The sequence below is a fragment of the Bufo bufo genome, chromosome 2 (assembly GCF_905171765.1).
Source record: "Bufo bufo chromosome 2, aBufBuf1.1, whole genome shotgun sequence".
NCBI classification, from domain to species: domain Eukaryota; kingdom Metazoa; phylum Chordata; class Amphibia; order Anura; family Bufonidae; genus Bufo; species Bufo bufo.
Genome location: NC_053390.1, coordinates 750,653,757 through 750,672,838, shown reverse-complemented (window position 1 = coordinate 750,672,838; position 19,082 = coordinate 750,653,757).

The window sequence follows — 19,082 nt, the reverse complement described above, 5'->3', positions numbered from 1 at the left end:
CTTCCGACAGTGACATTACCAGGGCCACATCTGCAGTTTAACGTGTGCGCTTCAAAAATGTATCTTTATCTGTTACATACAGTGTACTTTGTCAATAGACGGTGTCCCCTTCTGACATTTCCAGGGCGACATCTGCTGTGTAATGTGTGCTTCAAAAATGTATCTGTGACACACAGTGTACTTTTTCCATAGACTGAAAACATCTGCAGTGTAACGTGTGCACTTCAAACATTTATCTGTGACATCCAGTGTACTTTTTCCGTAGATGGTATCTGCTTCTGACAGTGACCTCACCAGGGCCACATCTGCAGTGTAACGTGTGCGCTTCAAAAATGATTCTGTGACATACAGTGTACTTTTTCCGTAGACGGTGTCCGCTTCTGACAGTGACATTACCAGGGCCACATCTGCAGTGTAACGTGTGCGCTTTAAAAATGTATCTGTGACATACAGTGTACTTTGTCAATAGACGGTGTCTGCTTCTGACAGTGACATTACCAGGGCCACATCTGTAGTGTAACGTGTTCGCTTCAAAAATTTATCTGTGACATACAGTGTACTTTTTCCTCATCCCAAACACCTGTGACATTCCCTGTAATTTCTCTTTGCCGCTGGTGACAGCATTGACATTATCTGCGGGATATCTCCTGTGTGACGTTTCCACATCCAAAATACCTTTTTTAAATTTGTTTGCACATACACTTCCAAATCTTACACTACTGTACGTGTGACAGACTATCAATCATATATAACATTTAATATGAAAAAGGCGAGCAGTAAGGGACTGGGCAGTGTCCGTGATGCTAATAGTGCACACAGAGGCCGTGGCCATGGGCGCGGTGAAACTGTGCCTGCTGCCAGAGCACAAAAAAACATACTCATCCATGATACCTAGCTTTATGTCCCAGTTTGCAGGGCAGCTCAGGACACCAGTCTTGAAGTCAGACCAGTGCGACCAGGTGGTTGGTTGGATTGCAGCAGATAATCCAGTCGCTTAAGCAACTCCTGCCTTCCACGAAGTCCAGTCTCAGTAGCCAAGAGTCTGCTCAACCCAATCCTCACCCTGATCCTCCTTCCTCCCACTATGGAGAGTCTGAGCAAACTGGTGTTCCCACACTCGGATATTCCGAGGAGCTCTTTTCAGCACCATTCCTTGATTTGGCCCTCTTGCCAAGCACGCTTAAAGAGGGACAGATCTTGTGCTGTGATCCCCAAACTCTTGAGCATCCACAATCAGAAGAAGATGATGGTGGGGAAGAGCAATTACTGTTTAACCTCTTGGGGACACAGGGCATACAGGTACGCCATGATGTCCCGATACTTAAGCCCTGTGTATTTCCGATCACCGCCGCGTGGCGGGTGGTGATCGGAACAGAGTGCCTTCTGAAAACTGCGGGGATCAGAAACTTCAAAATGACATATCTTTTCATTTTTATCCCCTCCCTGCGGGCTGTGCGGGGGAGGGTGCAGGCGGTACGGTCACGCGATCATCTGCCCGCCCCCTCTCTCATTTCCAGGATGGCCGAGCGGTTAGCAGAGTATCAACACATTGCTGACACTCTGCTTGAAACGGCTGACATCTGTGCTGGCACAGATGTCAGCCATTTAACCCCTTCCATGCCACGGTCTGTAGGGACCGCTGTATGGGAGGGGTTAACAGGAAGGGAGCTCCCTCCCTCTCCCATCGGGGGCTGCCGTGCCGTTTTAGCCCCCGATTCTTGGCGGGATCACAGAGGGAGGGGGCCCCCTCCCTCCCCATCACCCGCTGCTCTGTTGTGGCAGCGGGTGATGGTTACCATGGCAACCGGACGCCTTCACAGGCTTCCGGCTTGCCATGGTAGGGCTAAGTTAAAACTCGAGATTTTTCTATTTTTCTATTCTCTCCATCATATTCACTTTTTCATTTCAATCAAGAGTAGTAATAGAGATATAGGGTCCATGTCGGGATTAACAGTATAATATTAACATATATGGATCTATGCTAATAAGTTGGTTATATACAATCAATGTTGTATTCTATTGTTATCCTGACATTTGATACTTTATGACAATTTTAATATGTTCACTGTTTTATTTATGGTTATTTCTCACTTTAGATTTATGTAATAATCAGTGACTTTATATGGATGCATAATTTATCTACATATATTGTAAAACATATGGGCAGTGCCTCACCTGGAAAACAAGAGGTTACACTGCTCATTGTTACGACTAAGAACTATTGTTCGAAACGCGTCAAGTTTGCTACACTTGTGGGTGGATGTCCTGTCTATTTTGTCTACTGCCTGAATAAAAGACGAAGATTTTAGCTACCAAAATCGTGAGTGCTGGAATTTCATTGTTTTTTCATATCAAGGATATACAGGCCCACCAGCCTTTTCCATGCACACAGGTCTTTGGACAATTGGGTGAGCTGGACTTTTCTTTGTGCACATATAGGGTGTATTGAGCTTTGTTTGGCTGTTAACCCTTACTTTGTTACTGGAAAAAATAGATAAAAATTGAAAATTTGCCCAAAAATTTTAATTCTGAAATTGTATCTACATTTGCCATTAACTCTTGTGAAACACCTAAAGGGTTAACAAAGTTTGTAAAATCAGTTTTGAATACCTACCTTGAGGGGTTTAGTTTCTAGAATGGTGTCATTTTTGGGTGGTTTATATTATGTAAGCCTCACAAAGTGACTTCAGACCTGAACTGGTCCTTAAAAAGTGGGTTTTGGAAAATTTCAAGATTTGCTTCTAAACTTCTAAGCCTTGTAACGTCCCCAAAAAAATAAAATGGCATTCCTAAAATGATCCAAACATGAAGTTGACATATGGGGAATATAAATTGATAACTATTTCTGGAGGCATTACTATGTATTATAGAAGTAGAGAAATTGAAACTTGGAAATTTGCAAATTTTTTTGGTATTTTTTTATAAATAAAAATGATTTTTTTTGACTCCATTTTACTAGTGTCATGAAGTACAATATGTGACGAAAAAACTATCTCAGAATGGCCTGTATAAGTAAAAGCGTTTTAAAGTTATTCACACCATAAAGTGACACTGGTCAGATTTGCTAAAAATGGCCTTGTCCTTAAGGTAAAAATTAGCCCGGTCCTTAAGGGGTTAATAAGGTGGATGATGATACATAGATGCCAATAACTCAACAGCAGTTATTGTCTCAAGAGGTTGATAAAGAGGATGAGACACAGTTGTCAATCACTGAGGTAGTGGTTAGATCAACAAGTCAGGAGGATGAGCGGAGTGAGGAAGTGGAAGAGGAGGTGGTGGACGATGAAGTCACTGACCCAATCTGGGAAGGTGGAAAGCCGAGCGAGGACAGCAGTACAGAGGGGAAGGGATCTGCAGCTCCACAACAGGCTGGAATAGGCAGTGGGGTGGCAAAAGGGAGAAGGTGGGCCACACCAAACAGACCGCAACTGTTCTCCGGAGCACCCCCTTGCAAAAATCTCCCTTGCGAAGGGGTAGGTGTTCTGCGGTCTGTAATTTGCAACCTGTGCCATACAAAAATGAGCAGGGGCTTGAACACTAGCAACCTCACCTCCACCAGCATAATCCGCCACATGGCATCAAAGCACCGTAATAGGTGGGCCAAACGCCTGGGTCCGCAATCTGTGTCTGCCGGTCACAACACTGCCTCCTCTTCCCCTGTGTTACATGCTGGCCAATCTCCTCTCAAAGGAGCAGGCCTGGATGCCTCCCGCCCTGCACCTGGACTTCTTCGCAAGCACCATCAGCGACCACATCCACTTCCGTGTCCCAGCGCAGCGTACAAATGTCCTTACCTCAGGCATTTGAGCGCAAGTGCAGATATCCAGCCACCCACCCACAGGCCATAGCACTAAATGCGCACCTTTCAAAATTACTGGCCCTGGAAATGTTGCCATTTAGACTTGTGGACTCTGAGGCTTTCCGCAGCCTGATTTTGGCAGCTGTCCTGCGTTACGCAGTTCCAGCCACCACTAGTTTTCAAGGTGTGCCGTGCCTGCCTTACACCAACATGTGTCCTATAACATCACCCGTGCCCTGACCATAGCAGTTACTGGGAAGTTCTACTTAACCACGGACACATGGACAAGTGCATTCCGCCAGGGATGCTACATTTCCCTGATGGCACACTGTGTGAATGCTGTGCAGGCCGGGAGCGAGTCATTCCCTGGGATGGCACAGGTGCTACCGACGCAAAGGATTGCAGGCCCTAGGTCGATCAGGGTTTTCCGCCAGCACCTACCTAAGTGGCTCAAACCCCCACTTCTCCTCCTCCACCACTTCCACCTCCGAATTATCCGAGTGCAGCACCAGTCAGTCATCAGTCGGTAGCTGGAAGCAGTGTAGCACTGCAGTGGGAAAGCGACAACAGGCCGCGCTGAAGCTGATATGCTTAGACGACAAACAGCACACCGCCGCAGAGCTGTAGCAGGGGATACAAGACCAGACTGAGCTGTGGCTCTCGCCACTCAACCAGGAACCAGGCATGGTAGTAGAAACAAGAAACAGTAGGTGGCACTGTCAAGTGTCACTGTAGAGTGCACTGGGTCCTAAACTACCTGTCCCTTTATACACGTACGGTGGTGCACAGCCAAAAGTTCGGTATGATAACAATATGAAGAAGTAAATGGAAAAGGCAGCACTCACCAGTGTGGATAAAAGCGATTCTTTATTCATATATCAAAATCTTCGGGCTGGAGCATACGGTGCTTGACACAGAAAAGGTTTGCGGCAATGGCTGTTTTGCTCTGTTTTGCGCTTCGTCTGGCCAGGCACGGTTTTGTCCGATAATGGTCGTAACTTGGTGGCGGCTTTGGAGCTCGGAAAGCTCACAAACATCCTATGCCTAGCCCACGTCTTAAACTTTGTGGTTCAGCGGTTTCTCAAAACCTACCCCAATTTGCCTGAGCTACTAGTGAAGGTGCGCCGCATGTGTGCCCATTTCCACAAGTCATCGACAGCTTCAGCCGGTCTGTCAACCCTGCAGCAGCACTTGAAATTGCTAGCTCACCGGCTGTTGTGCGACGTGAGCATGCACTGGAACTCGGCGTTCCACATGTTGGCCAGACTTTGTGAGCAGCAGAGGGCAGTAGTGTAATACCAGCTGCAACATGGTCTTCGCCTTTCCAGTCAGCTTTTGCTATTCACAAGCAAGGAGTGGGCATGGATGTCTGACCTCTGTGAGGTTTTAAGAAACTTTGAGGAATCAACACAGATGGTGAGTGTTGATAACGCTATTATCAGCGTAACCATCCCACTTCTGTGTTTACTCAAACGCTCGCTGCTCACAATTAAGGAAGACGCTTTGCATGTGGAAGAGGTGGAAATGGAGGAAAACATTACACAGGGTGATAGCCAGACCCCCCCCCCCAGTTCGTCTTCTCAGTGTGAATTGGACGATGAAGAGGAAGAGGAGGAGCAGGAGACGGTTGCCTCCGCTACAGAGGGTAGTATCCATGGAAGTTTAATTCGATCTGTTCAGCGTGGGTGGGCAGAAGAGGAGGAAGAGGATGAGGAGATTGAGAGTGATCCTCCTGATGACGACAGCAAAGTCTTGCCTGTTGCTACTCTGGCACACATGGTTGACTTCATGTTAGGCTGCCTTTCCAGCGACCCACGCGTTATATGCATTTTAGACAACATGGATTACTGGTTGTTCACCCTTCTCAATCCCCACAACAAAGATAACTTCTCATCTCTCATTCCTCTGGTGGAGAGGATGAGCAAAACGGTGCAATACTAGAAGATCCTTGTTCAAAAATTGCTCCAAAAATTTCCATCTGTCAACGCTGGCGGCAGAGTCCATACTTACTTGGCCAACCAAGGAGGGGGGACAAAGGGAACACACAATAGTTCCAACAGAGGCAGGGCAACACTCTCTAAAGCTTGGGACAGTTTCATGACACCACTCGCGCACCCTCACCCTGATGCGCGGCCTAGTGTCACAAAGAGGGAAACATTTTGGAAGATGGTGAAGGAGTACATAGCAGACCGTGTCAAGGTCCTCAATGATTCCTCAGTGCCTTACAACTACTGGGTGTCCAAGCTGGACACGTGGCACGAACTGGCGCTCTATGCCTTGGAGGTGCTGGCCTGCCCTGCCGCCAGCCTTTTGTCTGAGCAGGTATTTAGTGCTGCTGGTGGCATTATAACAGATAAGCGTATCCACCTGAAAATGCTGAGAGGTTGACTCTTATAAAAATGAACAAGGCCTCGATTGACCATGACTTCTCAACTCCACAAAGGCACTTTAGATGTGTTGTTTGTAATGTACTGAATACACTGTATTCCCATGCTCCCCTTCCACCACAAACAAGGGTATATGGTTGAATCTTCCTTTTGAAAGTAAAAAGGGAGAGTAAGCACTCACAACGTCTGTACCATATGGAAATTAGTTTTACTAAGACCTGATTGGTCAGATAAGGTTAAACACTAATACATTAAACACTAATACGTTCACATTAAAATACAATTGACTTAAAATATATAAATGTTACAATATGGTACCAAATATGATTTCCACTATTTGTGGTCGGGGTAGAATGTTCATGGCCGCACTCCGTAACACTTGTAGCAAAAATGTCAGTAGCTGTGGATAGAGTGGGTAGAAGCGTCCTAAAAGTTCCTCATATAGTGCACTTCTGAGCGGACTCCTTATGTAATAATTCCTTTAGGAGAGTTCACTCCTATTAAGACAGTGAAGGCAATGTTCCAGACTTGTAATTATCAGTTCCTACCTGGTTCCTTGGTAGTATGTCCCACTGTGTGGCGTCTCCTCGAGGCGAGCGGTGCCGGCCGTCCGAGTATCTTCCGCCGCAAGTATCAGGCGGGTGACGTCACAGTATCGCGGGATCCTGGTCAGCGGTCTGCGCTGAAGGCTGTGTCTGTATTAGCTTTGCCAGGAATTCATTCATGCATGGCCATGCAATCCATAGGGGGGTCCGGTATATTCGGTGGGCGCTTTTTCTCCTCTGTTTACCAGACGCGTTTCGGGGCGTCTACACCCCTTCCTCAGTGGCCAAAGCGCCATTACCCCATCTCCACCTTTTATAGTCTCTATGGTAATCCACAAAAACCGGAATCCGGATCCTCTGGACACAGAAACTGCCATTACAGTTTTGAGTGCGGTATTTGTGCGGTTTTTCAACCGCCATTGCTTTTTTTATTGTAAATGCAACTAGCACACAATAGTGTACTCCCGACATAATATTAAGGATAAAAATGATAATTTAAGATACATAATGACAATTTAATATTAAAATTGAAATGGTTAAAAACAATAAATATACATACATACTAACCCTTTTATACACACATTAGTAAACATCGGCTGATATATATGGGGACATTAATATATAAATACATGAAAATATAAAATATAAATATATAAGAATATAAATGACGGTTTCTGGGGGAATTTCTGCCAATGAAATAAATGTAGAAAGTGGGGTTCAGAAGTCTTGGATGCCGGTCTCCTCTCGGAGGGGGGGCCCCAGAGCCAGAAAGGCTAACATGGGATCTCCCATCAGAGAGGGGAACAGCATCCTACAAAAAACCAAAGATCTCCAGGTCCGAATTCAGGCCTGCTGGTAATAGGCAGCCAAATTCATAGATATGTTTTGATTCGGCTCTGGACATCCTCCTAATGTAATCACCCCCTCTCCAATGTCTATCGATTTTTTCCAGGGCCACAAAGAATAATTTAGATGGGTCCCTGTTGTGTACTTCATCATAGTGTTTGGAGAGGGAGTGTTTTGGATAGCCCTTTTTTATATTTGATACGTGTTCACTTATTCTAACTTTCAATAGTCTTTTTGTTCTGCCAATATATTGGCGCTTGCATGGACACTGTATCAAATAGATAACTCCGGATGAATTACAGGTGAGACAATTGTTGATTTCCCAGACAAAAGAGTTATGTGCTGAGTGTACCGTAGTAGTTTTCCTTTCTTGTAGGCTCATCCTGCATCCCATACATCTCCCGCACTTAAAGAAGCCTTTTAGGTTCATATAAGATCCTAAATTAGTGATCATAGGTCCTTTTTCTTTTTCTTTCACTGACGGGGCTATTTTAAGTTTTAAGTTTGGGGCTTTTGTGTATATTATTTTCGGTATGTTCGGCAGTAGCGGGCCTATCACTCTGTCACTTGCTACATGATGCCAGTGTTTGGATATGATGTTTTTTATCTTTTTATAATCACTGCTAAAAGGTAAAATTATTTTAATATCACTCTTGGAATCCTCAGTTGTCTCAATTACTGTTTTTTCTTTAAAAAAGGACTTCCTATCCAATTTTCTCACCTTATTGAGGGAATCATCCAAAACCATTGCTGGATATTTCTTATCCATGAATTGTGATTTCATTCTAACTGCCTCTTCTTCGAATTTATCAAGTTCGGTACAATTTCTCTTTATTCTCCGGAATTGGCCTAATGGAACATTTAGTAGCCACCTGGGTAGGTGGCAACTATCAAAGAGAATGAAACCATTCTTCGCAGTTGGCTTCTGGTATGTGCTGCAAGAGTAATGGTCGCATACCTTTTTTATCAAGAGATCCAGAAATTCGGTATCCTCACTGATCTTGGACGTGAAGGTTAAATTACGTTCATTATTATTAATTTCTTCCAAGAACCTTATCAATTCCGTCTTCCCAAGGGAAAGACGGAATTGATAAGGTTCTTGGAAGAAATTAATAATAATGAACGTAATTTAACCTTCACGTCCAAGATCAGTGAGGATACCGAATTTCTGGATCTCTTGATAAAAAAGGTATGCGACCATTACTCTTGCAGCACATACCAGAAGCCAACTGCGAAGAATGGTTTCATTCTCTTTGATAGTTGCCACCTACCCAGGTGGCTACTAAATGTTCCATTAGGCCAATTCCGGAGAATAAAGAGAAATTGTACCGAACTTGATAAATTCGAAGAAGAGGCAGTTAGAATGAAATCACAATTCATGGATAAGAAATATCCAGCAATGGTTTTGGATGATTCCCTCAATAAGGTGAGAAAATTGGATAGGAAGTCCTTTTTTAAAGAAAAAACAGTAATTGAGACAACTGAGGATTCCAAGAGTGATATTAAAATAATTTTACCTTTTAGCAGTGATTATAAAAAGATAAAAAACATCATATCCAAACACTGGCATCATGTAGCAAGTGACAGAGTGATAGGCCCGCTACTGCCGAACATACCGAAAATAATATACACAAAAGCCCCAAACTTAAAACTTAAAATAGCCCCGTCAGTGAAAGAAAAAGAAAAAGGACCTATGATCACTAATTTAGGATCTTATATGAACCTAAAAGGCTTCTTTAAGTGCGGGAGATGTATGGGATGCAGGATGAGCCTACAAGAAAGGAAAACTACTACGGTACACTCAGCACATAACTCTTTTGTCTGGGAAATCAACAATTGTCTCACCTGTAATTCATCCGGAGTTATCTATTTGATACAGTGTCCATGCAAGCGCCAATATATTGGCAGAACAAAAAGACTATTGAAAGTTAGAATAAGTGAACACGTATCAAATATAAAAAAGGGCTATCCAAAACACTCCCTCTCCAAACACTATGATGAAGTACACAACAGGGACCCATCTAAATTATTCTTTGTGGCCCTGGAAAAAATCGATAGACATTGGAGAGGGGGTGATTACATTAGGAGGATGTCCAGAGCCGAATCAAAACATATCTATGAATTTGGCTGCCTATTACCAGCAGGCCTGAATTCGGACCTGGAGATCTTTGGTTTTTTGTAGGATGCTGTTCCCCTCTCTGATGGGAGATCCCATGTTAGCCTTTCTGGCTCTGGGGCCCCCCCTCCGAGAGGAGACCGGCATCCAAGACTTCTGAACCCCACTTTCTACATTTATTTCATTGGCAGAAATTCCCCCAGAAACCGTCATTTATATTCTTATATATTTATATTTTATATTTTCATGTATTTATATATTAATGTCCCCATATATATCAGCCGATGTTTACTAATGTGTGTTTAAAAGGGTTAGTATGTATGTATATTTATTGTTTTTAACCATTTCAATTTTAATATTAAATTGTCATTATGTATCTTAAATTATCATTTTTATCCTTAATATTATGTCGGGAGTACACTATTGTGTGCTAGTTGCATTTACAATAAAAAACGCAATGGCGGTTGAAAAACCGCACAAATACCGCACTCAAAACTGTAATGGCAGTTTCTGTGTCCAGAGGATCCGGATTCCGGTTTTTGTGGATTACCATAGAGACTATAAAAGGTGGAGATGGGGTAATGGCGCTTTGACCACTGAGGAAGGGGTGTAGACGCCCCGAAACGCGTCTGGTAAACAGAGGAGAAAAAGCGCCCACCGAATATACCGGACCCCCCTATGGATTGCATGGCCATGCATGAATGAATTCCTGGCAAAGCTAATACAGACACAGCCTTCAGCGCAGACCGCTGACCAGGATCCCGCGATACTGTGACGTCACCCGCCTGATACTTGCGGCGGAAGATACTCGGACGGCCGGCACCGCTCGCCTCGAGGAGACGCCACACAGTGGGACATACTACCAAGGAACCAGGTAGGAACTGATAATTACAAGTCTGGAACATTGCCTTCACTGTCTTAATAGGAGTGAACTCTCCTAAAGGAATTATTACATAAGGAGTCCGCTCAGAAGTGCACTATATGAGGAACTTTTAGGACGCTTCTACCCACTCTATCCACAGCTACTGACATTTTTGCTACAAGTGTTACGGAGTGCGGCCATGAACATTCTACCCCGACCACAAATAGTGGAAATCATATTTGGTACCATATTGTAACATTTATATATTTTAAGTCAATTGTATTTTAATGTGAACGTATTAGTGTTTAATGTATTAGTGTTTAACCTTATCTGACCAATCAGGTCTTAGTAAAACTAATTTCCATATGGTACAGACGTTGTGAGTGCTCACTCTCCCTTTTTACTTTCAAGCTTTTATTACTATTGGGATCGGGCACCCAATTTAGAGTTAGCAGCACCCATCATAGCTATTAGGTGTGAGCCACCCGCCCACATATATACACTTGAATCTTCCTTTTCTCATCCTCCTCCTCCTCTTCCATCATATCAACATGCTTATTCGTCGCATATAATGTCCTCCCATATATGCCCTTCGCATATAATGTTTTACAGAGTCAGCCTAGCTACAGGCCCTCGCATATAATGTTTTACAGGGTCAGCTCACCAGCAGGGCCGCACCTAAAATCTTTTACAAGGTCAGCTCACCAGCAGGCCCGCAACTAAAATCTTTTACAGGGTCAGCTCACCAGCAGGCCCTTGCATATAATGTTTTGCAGGGTTAGCTCACCAGCAGGCCCTTGCAAATAATGTTTTACAGGGTCAGCTCACCTACAGGCCTGCACTTAAAATCTTTTATAGGGTCAACTCACCAGCAGGCCCTCGCATATAATGTTTTACAGGGTCAGCTCCCCAGCAGGGCTGCACCTAAAATCTTTTACAGGATCAGCTCACCAGCAGGCCCTCACATATAATGTTCTACAGGGTCAGCTCACCAGCGGGCCCTCGCAAATATTGTTTACAGGGTCAGCTCAACTGCAGGCCCTCACATATAATGTTTTATAGGGTCAGATCACCAGCAGGCCCACACCTAAAATCTTTTACAGGGTCAGATCACCAGCAGGCTCTCACCTACAATCTTTTACAGGGTCAGCTCACCTGCAGGCCCACGCATATAATGTTTTACAGGGTCAGCTCACCTGCAGGCCCTTGTATATAATTTTTTAGAGGTTTAGCTCACTAGAAGGCCCTCACCTACAAGTCCAGTCTCACTATCCAAGAGTATGGTCAACACAATCCTCACTGCCGGGGGGCGCGTAACTAGTTATCACGGTGGAGTCCTTTCCGTGTCTGTGCCGGGTTAGTTTTCCCGTGTTGAGTCAAATTAAGCGGCAGGCTCCACACCTTTTGGTGCACTTCAGTCAATTCCTTTAAGTTTCAGCTTTGCAACCATACTCCCCCTGGAACCCAAAGACTTTGGCTTCCCGGAAGCTGCTCGACGGGTCATGGGAATAACGCCGCTGGATCGCCGATCATCATCGTTTATGGTCGGAACTACGATGGTATCTGATCGTCTTTGAACCTCCGTCTTTCGTTTTTGATTAATGAAAACATTCTTGGCAAATTCTTTTACTTTGGTTCGTCTTGCGCCGATCCAAGAATTTCAACTCTAGCGGCGCAAAACGGATGGCCTGGCTGTCCCTCTTAATCATGGCCCCAGTTGCGAAAACCAACAAAATAGAACCAGAGTTCTATTCTATTATTCCTAGCTGAATTATTCAGGAAGCCCGGCCTGCTTTGAACACTGCAAATCTTTTTCAATGGTCAGCTAAGCAGCAGGCACTCTCCCATAATTTTTTAAATGGTCAGCTTAGCAGCAGGCCCTCAACCAAAATGTTTTAGAGGGCCAGCTCAGCAGCAGGCCCTCACATATAATTTTTTAGAGGGTCAGATCACCTGCAGGCCTTCACCTACAATCTTTTAGAGGGTCAGATCACCAGCAGGCCCTCACCTACAATATTTTAGATGGTCAGCTCACCTGCAAGCCCTCACCTAATTATACCTAATGGGTAATTTGCGCACATGCTGCCTTTCTTGGAAGTGGTAGCCGTAGCTGATTCTCAGGCTCCCGTTCCGGAATCAAACTGTGGTCACCATAGTTGGCGCTGAAAATAACATCGAAAGTTGATAGCGCAGACATCCAAATGTATTGTCGCCGTCACGGGGATGTGCGATTGACCCAAGTTATCTAGAGTCGCCAAAGCGCCAGCAGGCCTTGGCCCATAATGTTTTAGATAGTCAGATCAGCAGGCCCTTGCTTCAAATGTTTTTGAGGGTCACCAGCAGGCCATCAATCATAATTTTTCAAGGGTGTGTATGATGCCCTCCTTTATGTGTAACAAAGGGTGTTTTGGAGTGCCGATTCCTTGTGATTTTTGGCAACCCTTTCACTTAGTGCATAGGCTTTATGAGTGTAGGAGTCCCACTACCTGAACAATTGTACCACAATGTGAATGAGGCCCTCCATTATGTGATATACAGGTTGTATCGGAGTACCTCTTCCATGTAATTTTTGTCAGCACTTTTACTTTATATACAAGTAAATATACAGGAAAGAACTTCTCGGACAACATCATTCCCAGCAGCGACCTGGAAGTTCAAGATGCATCTAGACATCCTCCCCATGCTGTTCCCAAACCATTTTGGTGGTGTTTCCATAAATTTCTGACCTTTTCCTATGAACCAGGCACCCTCCCCTCTTTAGAGCAGGGGGTGCCTGGTTTAATGCTCGGGTTCTCCCATTGACTTCCATTACACTCGGGTGCTCGGTAGAGCACCCGAGCATCCCAATTTGATCGGCCTGAGCCCCCGAGCACTATGGTGCTCGATCAACACTTATCAGGACATGTCCAGTTAAGAGGAAAGTGAAGAAAGGACACCACTGTAGGTATCCTCATGAGGCATAATATAGTTACAATAAATTCAGCCTGATGAAGAGACCTAAGTTGTCTAAATTGTTTGCTCTTTAATATGATTTCTTTCATTTTCACAATCAAAATGTAATGTATGTGCAAGAATCTTGTATTGTTCTTTTTTCCTAATGATAGCAATAAAATCTTTTTCTACTGGCTAACATGGTACCAAGCTTTCTTTTCTTTTGAACATGTGGACCCCTTCACTCTGCTGGTTCTTTTAGTACAGTGCCATGTTGTTCATATAAACTGTGCTAACTGTTAGACTGTTATGACTGTAGGTAGGCTGTAGACAAGGACAGTGAGCCCTAAGGCTAGAACCCAGCTTGCTTTTCTTACCTACTTGCAGTACACTCCCTAGATAGCTAGACCATAACTGGTCTATGGTCCCTATGCTTTTTAAGTGTAGAAACAGACAAACAGTAAAAACAGACAAACACAATACCAGAGTCCTACATTAATGGGTCAGAACCTGACTAGCTATGGAGTACCAAGCAAGAGACGGAGAGTGGTCAGAAGACAATGCAAGATCAAAACCATACGGACAACGCAGTACAAAATGAGAGACAGAGTAGTCAGAAGAAAAGCTGGTGTCAGAAGGATGAGCAATCCAATAAACACAGGAACAAGGGACCAGGAACATAGCTAGTGAGTCAGAGACTATCACTGGCACAGGTGTATGGTCAGGAGGGGATTTAAATTGAGTGCTGAGTCCTTGGATCAGAACCTGATTGGTCCATTACATGGCACCCCATTAGTGACAAACACTAGTCCACAGTAATAGAGAAGCTAAGCAATCAGCCCACTGCTAATATCCCACCCGCACATGCCCGCTGAAGGGAGAAACACAGCATTGCATCCTGTTGATAAAGATGCTGTCACATAACCAGAGGGAATGGCTTAGTAGAGCATCTCTCCCAGCACAGACGCACCGAGGCTAAGGATCATGCCGCTGGAGCCCGAACAGCTACAGTGGGATGTGAACGTTTGGGCAACCTTGTTAATCGTCATGATTTTCCTGTATAAATCGTTGGTTGTTATGATAAAAAATGTCAGTTAAATATATCATATAGGAGACACACACAGTGATATTTGAGAAGTGAAATGAAGTTTATTGGATTTACAGAAAGTGTGCTATAATTGTTTAAACAAAATTAGGCAGGTGCATACATTTGGGCACTGTTGTCATTTTATTGATTCCAAAACCTTTAGAACTAATTATTGGAAATCAAATTGGCTTGGTAAGCTCAGTGGCCCCTGACCTACATACACAGGTGAATCAAATTATGAGAAAGAGTATTTAAGGGGGTCAATTGTAAGTTTCCCTCCTCTTTTAATTTTCTCTGAAGAGTAGCAACATGGGGGTCTCAAAACAACTCTCAAATGACCTGAAGACAAGGATTGTTCACCATCATGGTTTAGGGGAAGGATACAGAAAGCTGTCTCAGAGATTTCAGCTGTCTGTTTCCACAGTTAGGAACATGTTGAGGAAATGGAAGACCACAGGCTCAGTTCAAGTTAAGGCTCGAAGTGGCAGACCAAGAAAAATCTTGGATAGACAGAAGCGACGAATGGTGAGAACAGTCAGAGTCAACCCACAGACCAGCACCAAAGACCTACAACATCATCTTGCTGCAGATGGAGTTACTGTGCATCTTTCAACCATTTGGCGCACTTTACACAAGGAGATGCTGTATGCGAGAGTGATGCAGAGGAAGCCTTTTCTCCGCCCACAGCACAAAAAGTGCCGCTTGAGGTGGGCTAAAGCACATTTGGACAAGCCAGCTTCATTTTGGAATAAGGTACTATGGACTGATGAAACTAAAATTTAGTTATTTGCCCATAACAAAGGGGCGTTATGCATGGAGGAAAAAGAACACAGCATTCCAAGAAAAACACCTGCTACCTACAGTAAAACATGGTGGTGGTTCCATCATGCTGTGGGGCTGTGTGGCCAGTGCAGGGACTGGGAATCTTGTCAAAGTTGAGGGATGCATGGATTCCACTCAGTATCAGCAGATTCTGGAGACCAATGTCCAGGAATCAGTGACAAAGCTGAAGCTGCGCCGGGGCTGGATCTTTCAACAAGACAAGGACCCTAAACACTGCTCAGAATCCACTAAGGCATTTATGCAGAGGAACAAGTACAACGTTCTCGAATGGCCATCTCAGTCCCCAGACCTGAATATAATTGAAAATCTGTGGTGTGACTTAATGAGAGCTGTCCATGCTCGGAAGCCATCAAACCTGAATGAACTAAAGATGTTATGTAAAGAGGAATGGTCCAAAATACCTTCAACCAGAATCCAGACTCTCATTGGAACCTACAGGAAGCGTTTAGAGGCTGTAATTTCTGCAAAAGGAGGATCTACTAAATATTGATTTCATTTCTTTTTTGTGGTGCCCAAATTTATGCACCTGCCTAATTTTGTGTAAACAATTATAGCATACTTTCTGTAATTCCAATAAACTTCATTTCACTTCTCAAATATCACTGTGTGTGTCTCCTATATGATATATTTAACTGACATTTTTTATCGTAACAACCAACGATTTATACAGGAAAATCATGACGATTAACAAGGTTGCCCAAACTTTCGCATCCCACTGTATGTTTCTTACATTGCAAGATCCTATCCTAAGTCGTCTACTCTTCTCTCTCAACAAAGCCTCCATCAGACAGACTATCAGTAGATTTGCCATGATTCATTATCGTTAGAGATAAGGGAAGCATTGAAAAATTAGATTCGACTGCGTCTCCGAATAAAAAACTAAATAAAATAAATTATTATATGATTAATCACTTTGTCAAGAAGCATATTTCTATGTAAGTAGATTGCACAGCTCCCCGTCATTGTACCCCTCAGATGCCACGTTTATAGCTGATTGCGGCATACGATAGTAATAACAGAGTGTTAAATTAAAAGATCCGGAGCAAAATCTTGCACGTTCTGTAATGACATCATCACTTCAGCCGGCGTGGTGACTCATACGTCACCCCTAGAGATGAGAGAATTTTTCAAAAATTTGATTCGGCCGGTTCGCCGAATTTTTAGAAAAATTTGGTTTGATCCTAATTTATTTGCGCCGAATTTCGTTAAAAAACTGCTATTTCGTGGCTGCAGAGAGCTTTTATATAACACCTAAAAATGCTCAAAAAGCTTCCACACAAAAAGTTATAATCAATAAGTTCCTTTATTAGACATCCATAAACAATATATCAATTAGACATACATAAAAAGCAGCAGTCATGGGAACACGACAGTGTTACAAACAAATGTATAAAAACAGAGAGAGCTCCAGACCAAAAAGGGGGACTAGTATCCCCCCACACACAATTGGTGCAGTATCAGCTGAGTGGGGCTCGTATAGCAAGGTGCACCCAGGGCATCAATAGCAATACACTGCAACCATATAAGGCGGTGTAAGCCTGCGTGCATCCCCACACAACAGAGACTGCAGGGGGAGAAAAAAGTACAACAAACCACAGAGTACAACAACTCACATTCCTTACTGACCCTGGTCTGAAGCAGCCGCCTGACGATCGTTTCGCTTCACGCTTCCTCTTGGGGCAGAGCTTTTATAGTGGTGTAGAACACCGTGCCTTGCAGTAAAAAGAAAAAGGGAGTCGGCTATGGTAGTGAAATTATACTGTGAGTCAGTATGACATGCAGATCACAGTCGTCGCTCATAGAATCACTGCACACTTCACTTATTAGGGCAGTCACGGGGCCAAAACTGACCAAATAACTCAAGTATGAACTCAGCCTTACAGGTCAATGTTAGCACCAAGAAGAAGTGCACTTCTTTTACACCGTCGTCAGCTGATTCCACATAGATGTCTACAGAACCTGTTCTATTAAATGCCTAAACAAGTAGAGCCCCCCGACAGAGTGGAGAGAGTGTCAGCAGTAAGTTTGTGTTGACGTCACTGATTGATTATTTTGCCCTTCCTCCGATCTGTCAAAACAATAACCCATAAAAAACGGATCCGGTCTGTTGAGCATCTGTGGCACCATGGATGATTTAGTCTGATGCATCAGGCATTGGTGGGTGGAAATCCTGGCTGATCCACACCTGATTCATCCTGACAAAGGTCAGTCTCTCCACATTTTGGGTGGACAGGCCAGTTCTTCTTGCGGTAACTATGGCCCCGCCGCACTAAACACCAGCTCTGATGCCACACTACTTACCGGGCAGAACAGCTTTTTCAGGGAAAACTCTGCCAGTTGCGGCCACAAATCCAGTTTGGCTGCCCAGTAGTCCAGCGGATCTTCAATGACAACTGGCAGGGTGCACTCCAAGTACGCTAGCACCTGCTGGTCCAGGTTCTGCTCTATGTCTAGCTGACGGTGAGTAGTTTCTTCACTATGCGGGTGAAGAAAGCTGCTCATCAGTGACTCTAGACTCAGGCTGCTGCTGATGGAGCTGGTACTGCTCCTACCACCCCACCCCTCCCCAGCAGCCGTAGAAGTGGAACGTGAGCGCAGAGCCCCCCCCCCCCCCCCCCGGTCATACCTGCGAGAGGATGGATTATGGAGCAGATAGGCAGCGGCCAAATGACTACATAGGATGTCTCTATAGTAGTTCAGTTTGTCCTCCCTCTCAGCGGGTGTAAAAAAGGCCCCCATTTTGAACCGGTAGCGAGGGTCCAACAAGGTGGAGAGCCAGAAGTCACCCCTCTGCCGAATGCTGACAATTCGGCTGTCACTACGCAAGCAACTGAGCATGCATCGGGCCATTTGCACAAGTGACTCGAAGGGACTCCCTGCCTCCATTTCCACTGCATAATGGGATGGTGTGTCTGGGTCCTCTGCCTTATCATCCTCATCATCCTGTAGCTCCTCTGACTGCTACTCCTCTCCTGTCACCTGTTTAGAAAAAACACCAATTTTGCTATACATTGCTTGAGCTTTAATGTCCTCCTCCTCCAGTTCAGCCCCCATAGGTCTCATGTGGCCGTAAGATCTAGGCGCCACTTCTCCAGTCCCCTGACCAGCCAGATTTACCAGCATCTGTTCCAGGACATGAAGCAGTGGGATGACATTGTTCATCCCGTAATCCTGGCGACTGAAAAATAACGTGGCCTTCTTAAAGGGCCTGAGCAAATGTCAGGTGTCATGCATGAGCTGCCACTGTCTGACATCGAAATTACACAGGGGAGTACTCCTGTCCGCTTGGATTATCAAGAAAGCATTTATGGCCTTTCTCTGTTCGTTTAGTCAGTTCAACATATGGAGGATGGAATTCCAACGGGTGGAAACGTTGCATATCAGCCTATGTTGGGGGATGCCATTCTGCCGCTGCAGCTCAAGGAGGGTGAATTGTCCCTGCAGTTGAGGCTGAGGACACGGTGGAGGATGAGGAGGCAGAGGTATACATTGTCGCAGGACCAATGGCGGAACGTGGAGAAGGAAACCGCGTCACCTGACCAAGTGGCTGGTGTGGCTGTGCAGGAACCACATTTACCCAGTCGGCCTAAAGGACATGTATTGTCCCCAACTGTAGTTGCAGCTCCACACGTTGGTGTTGCCCTGAACTTTGGCATACACCGACTT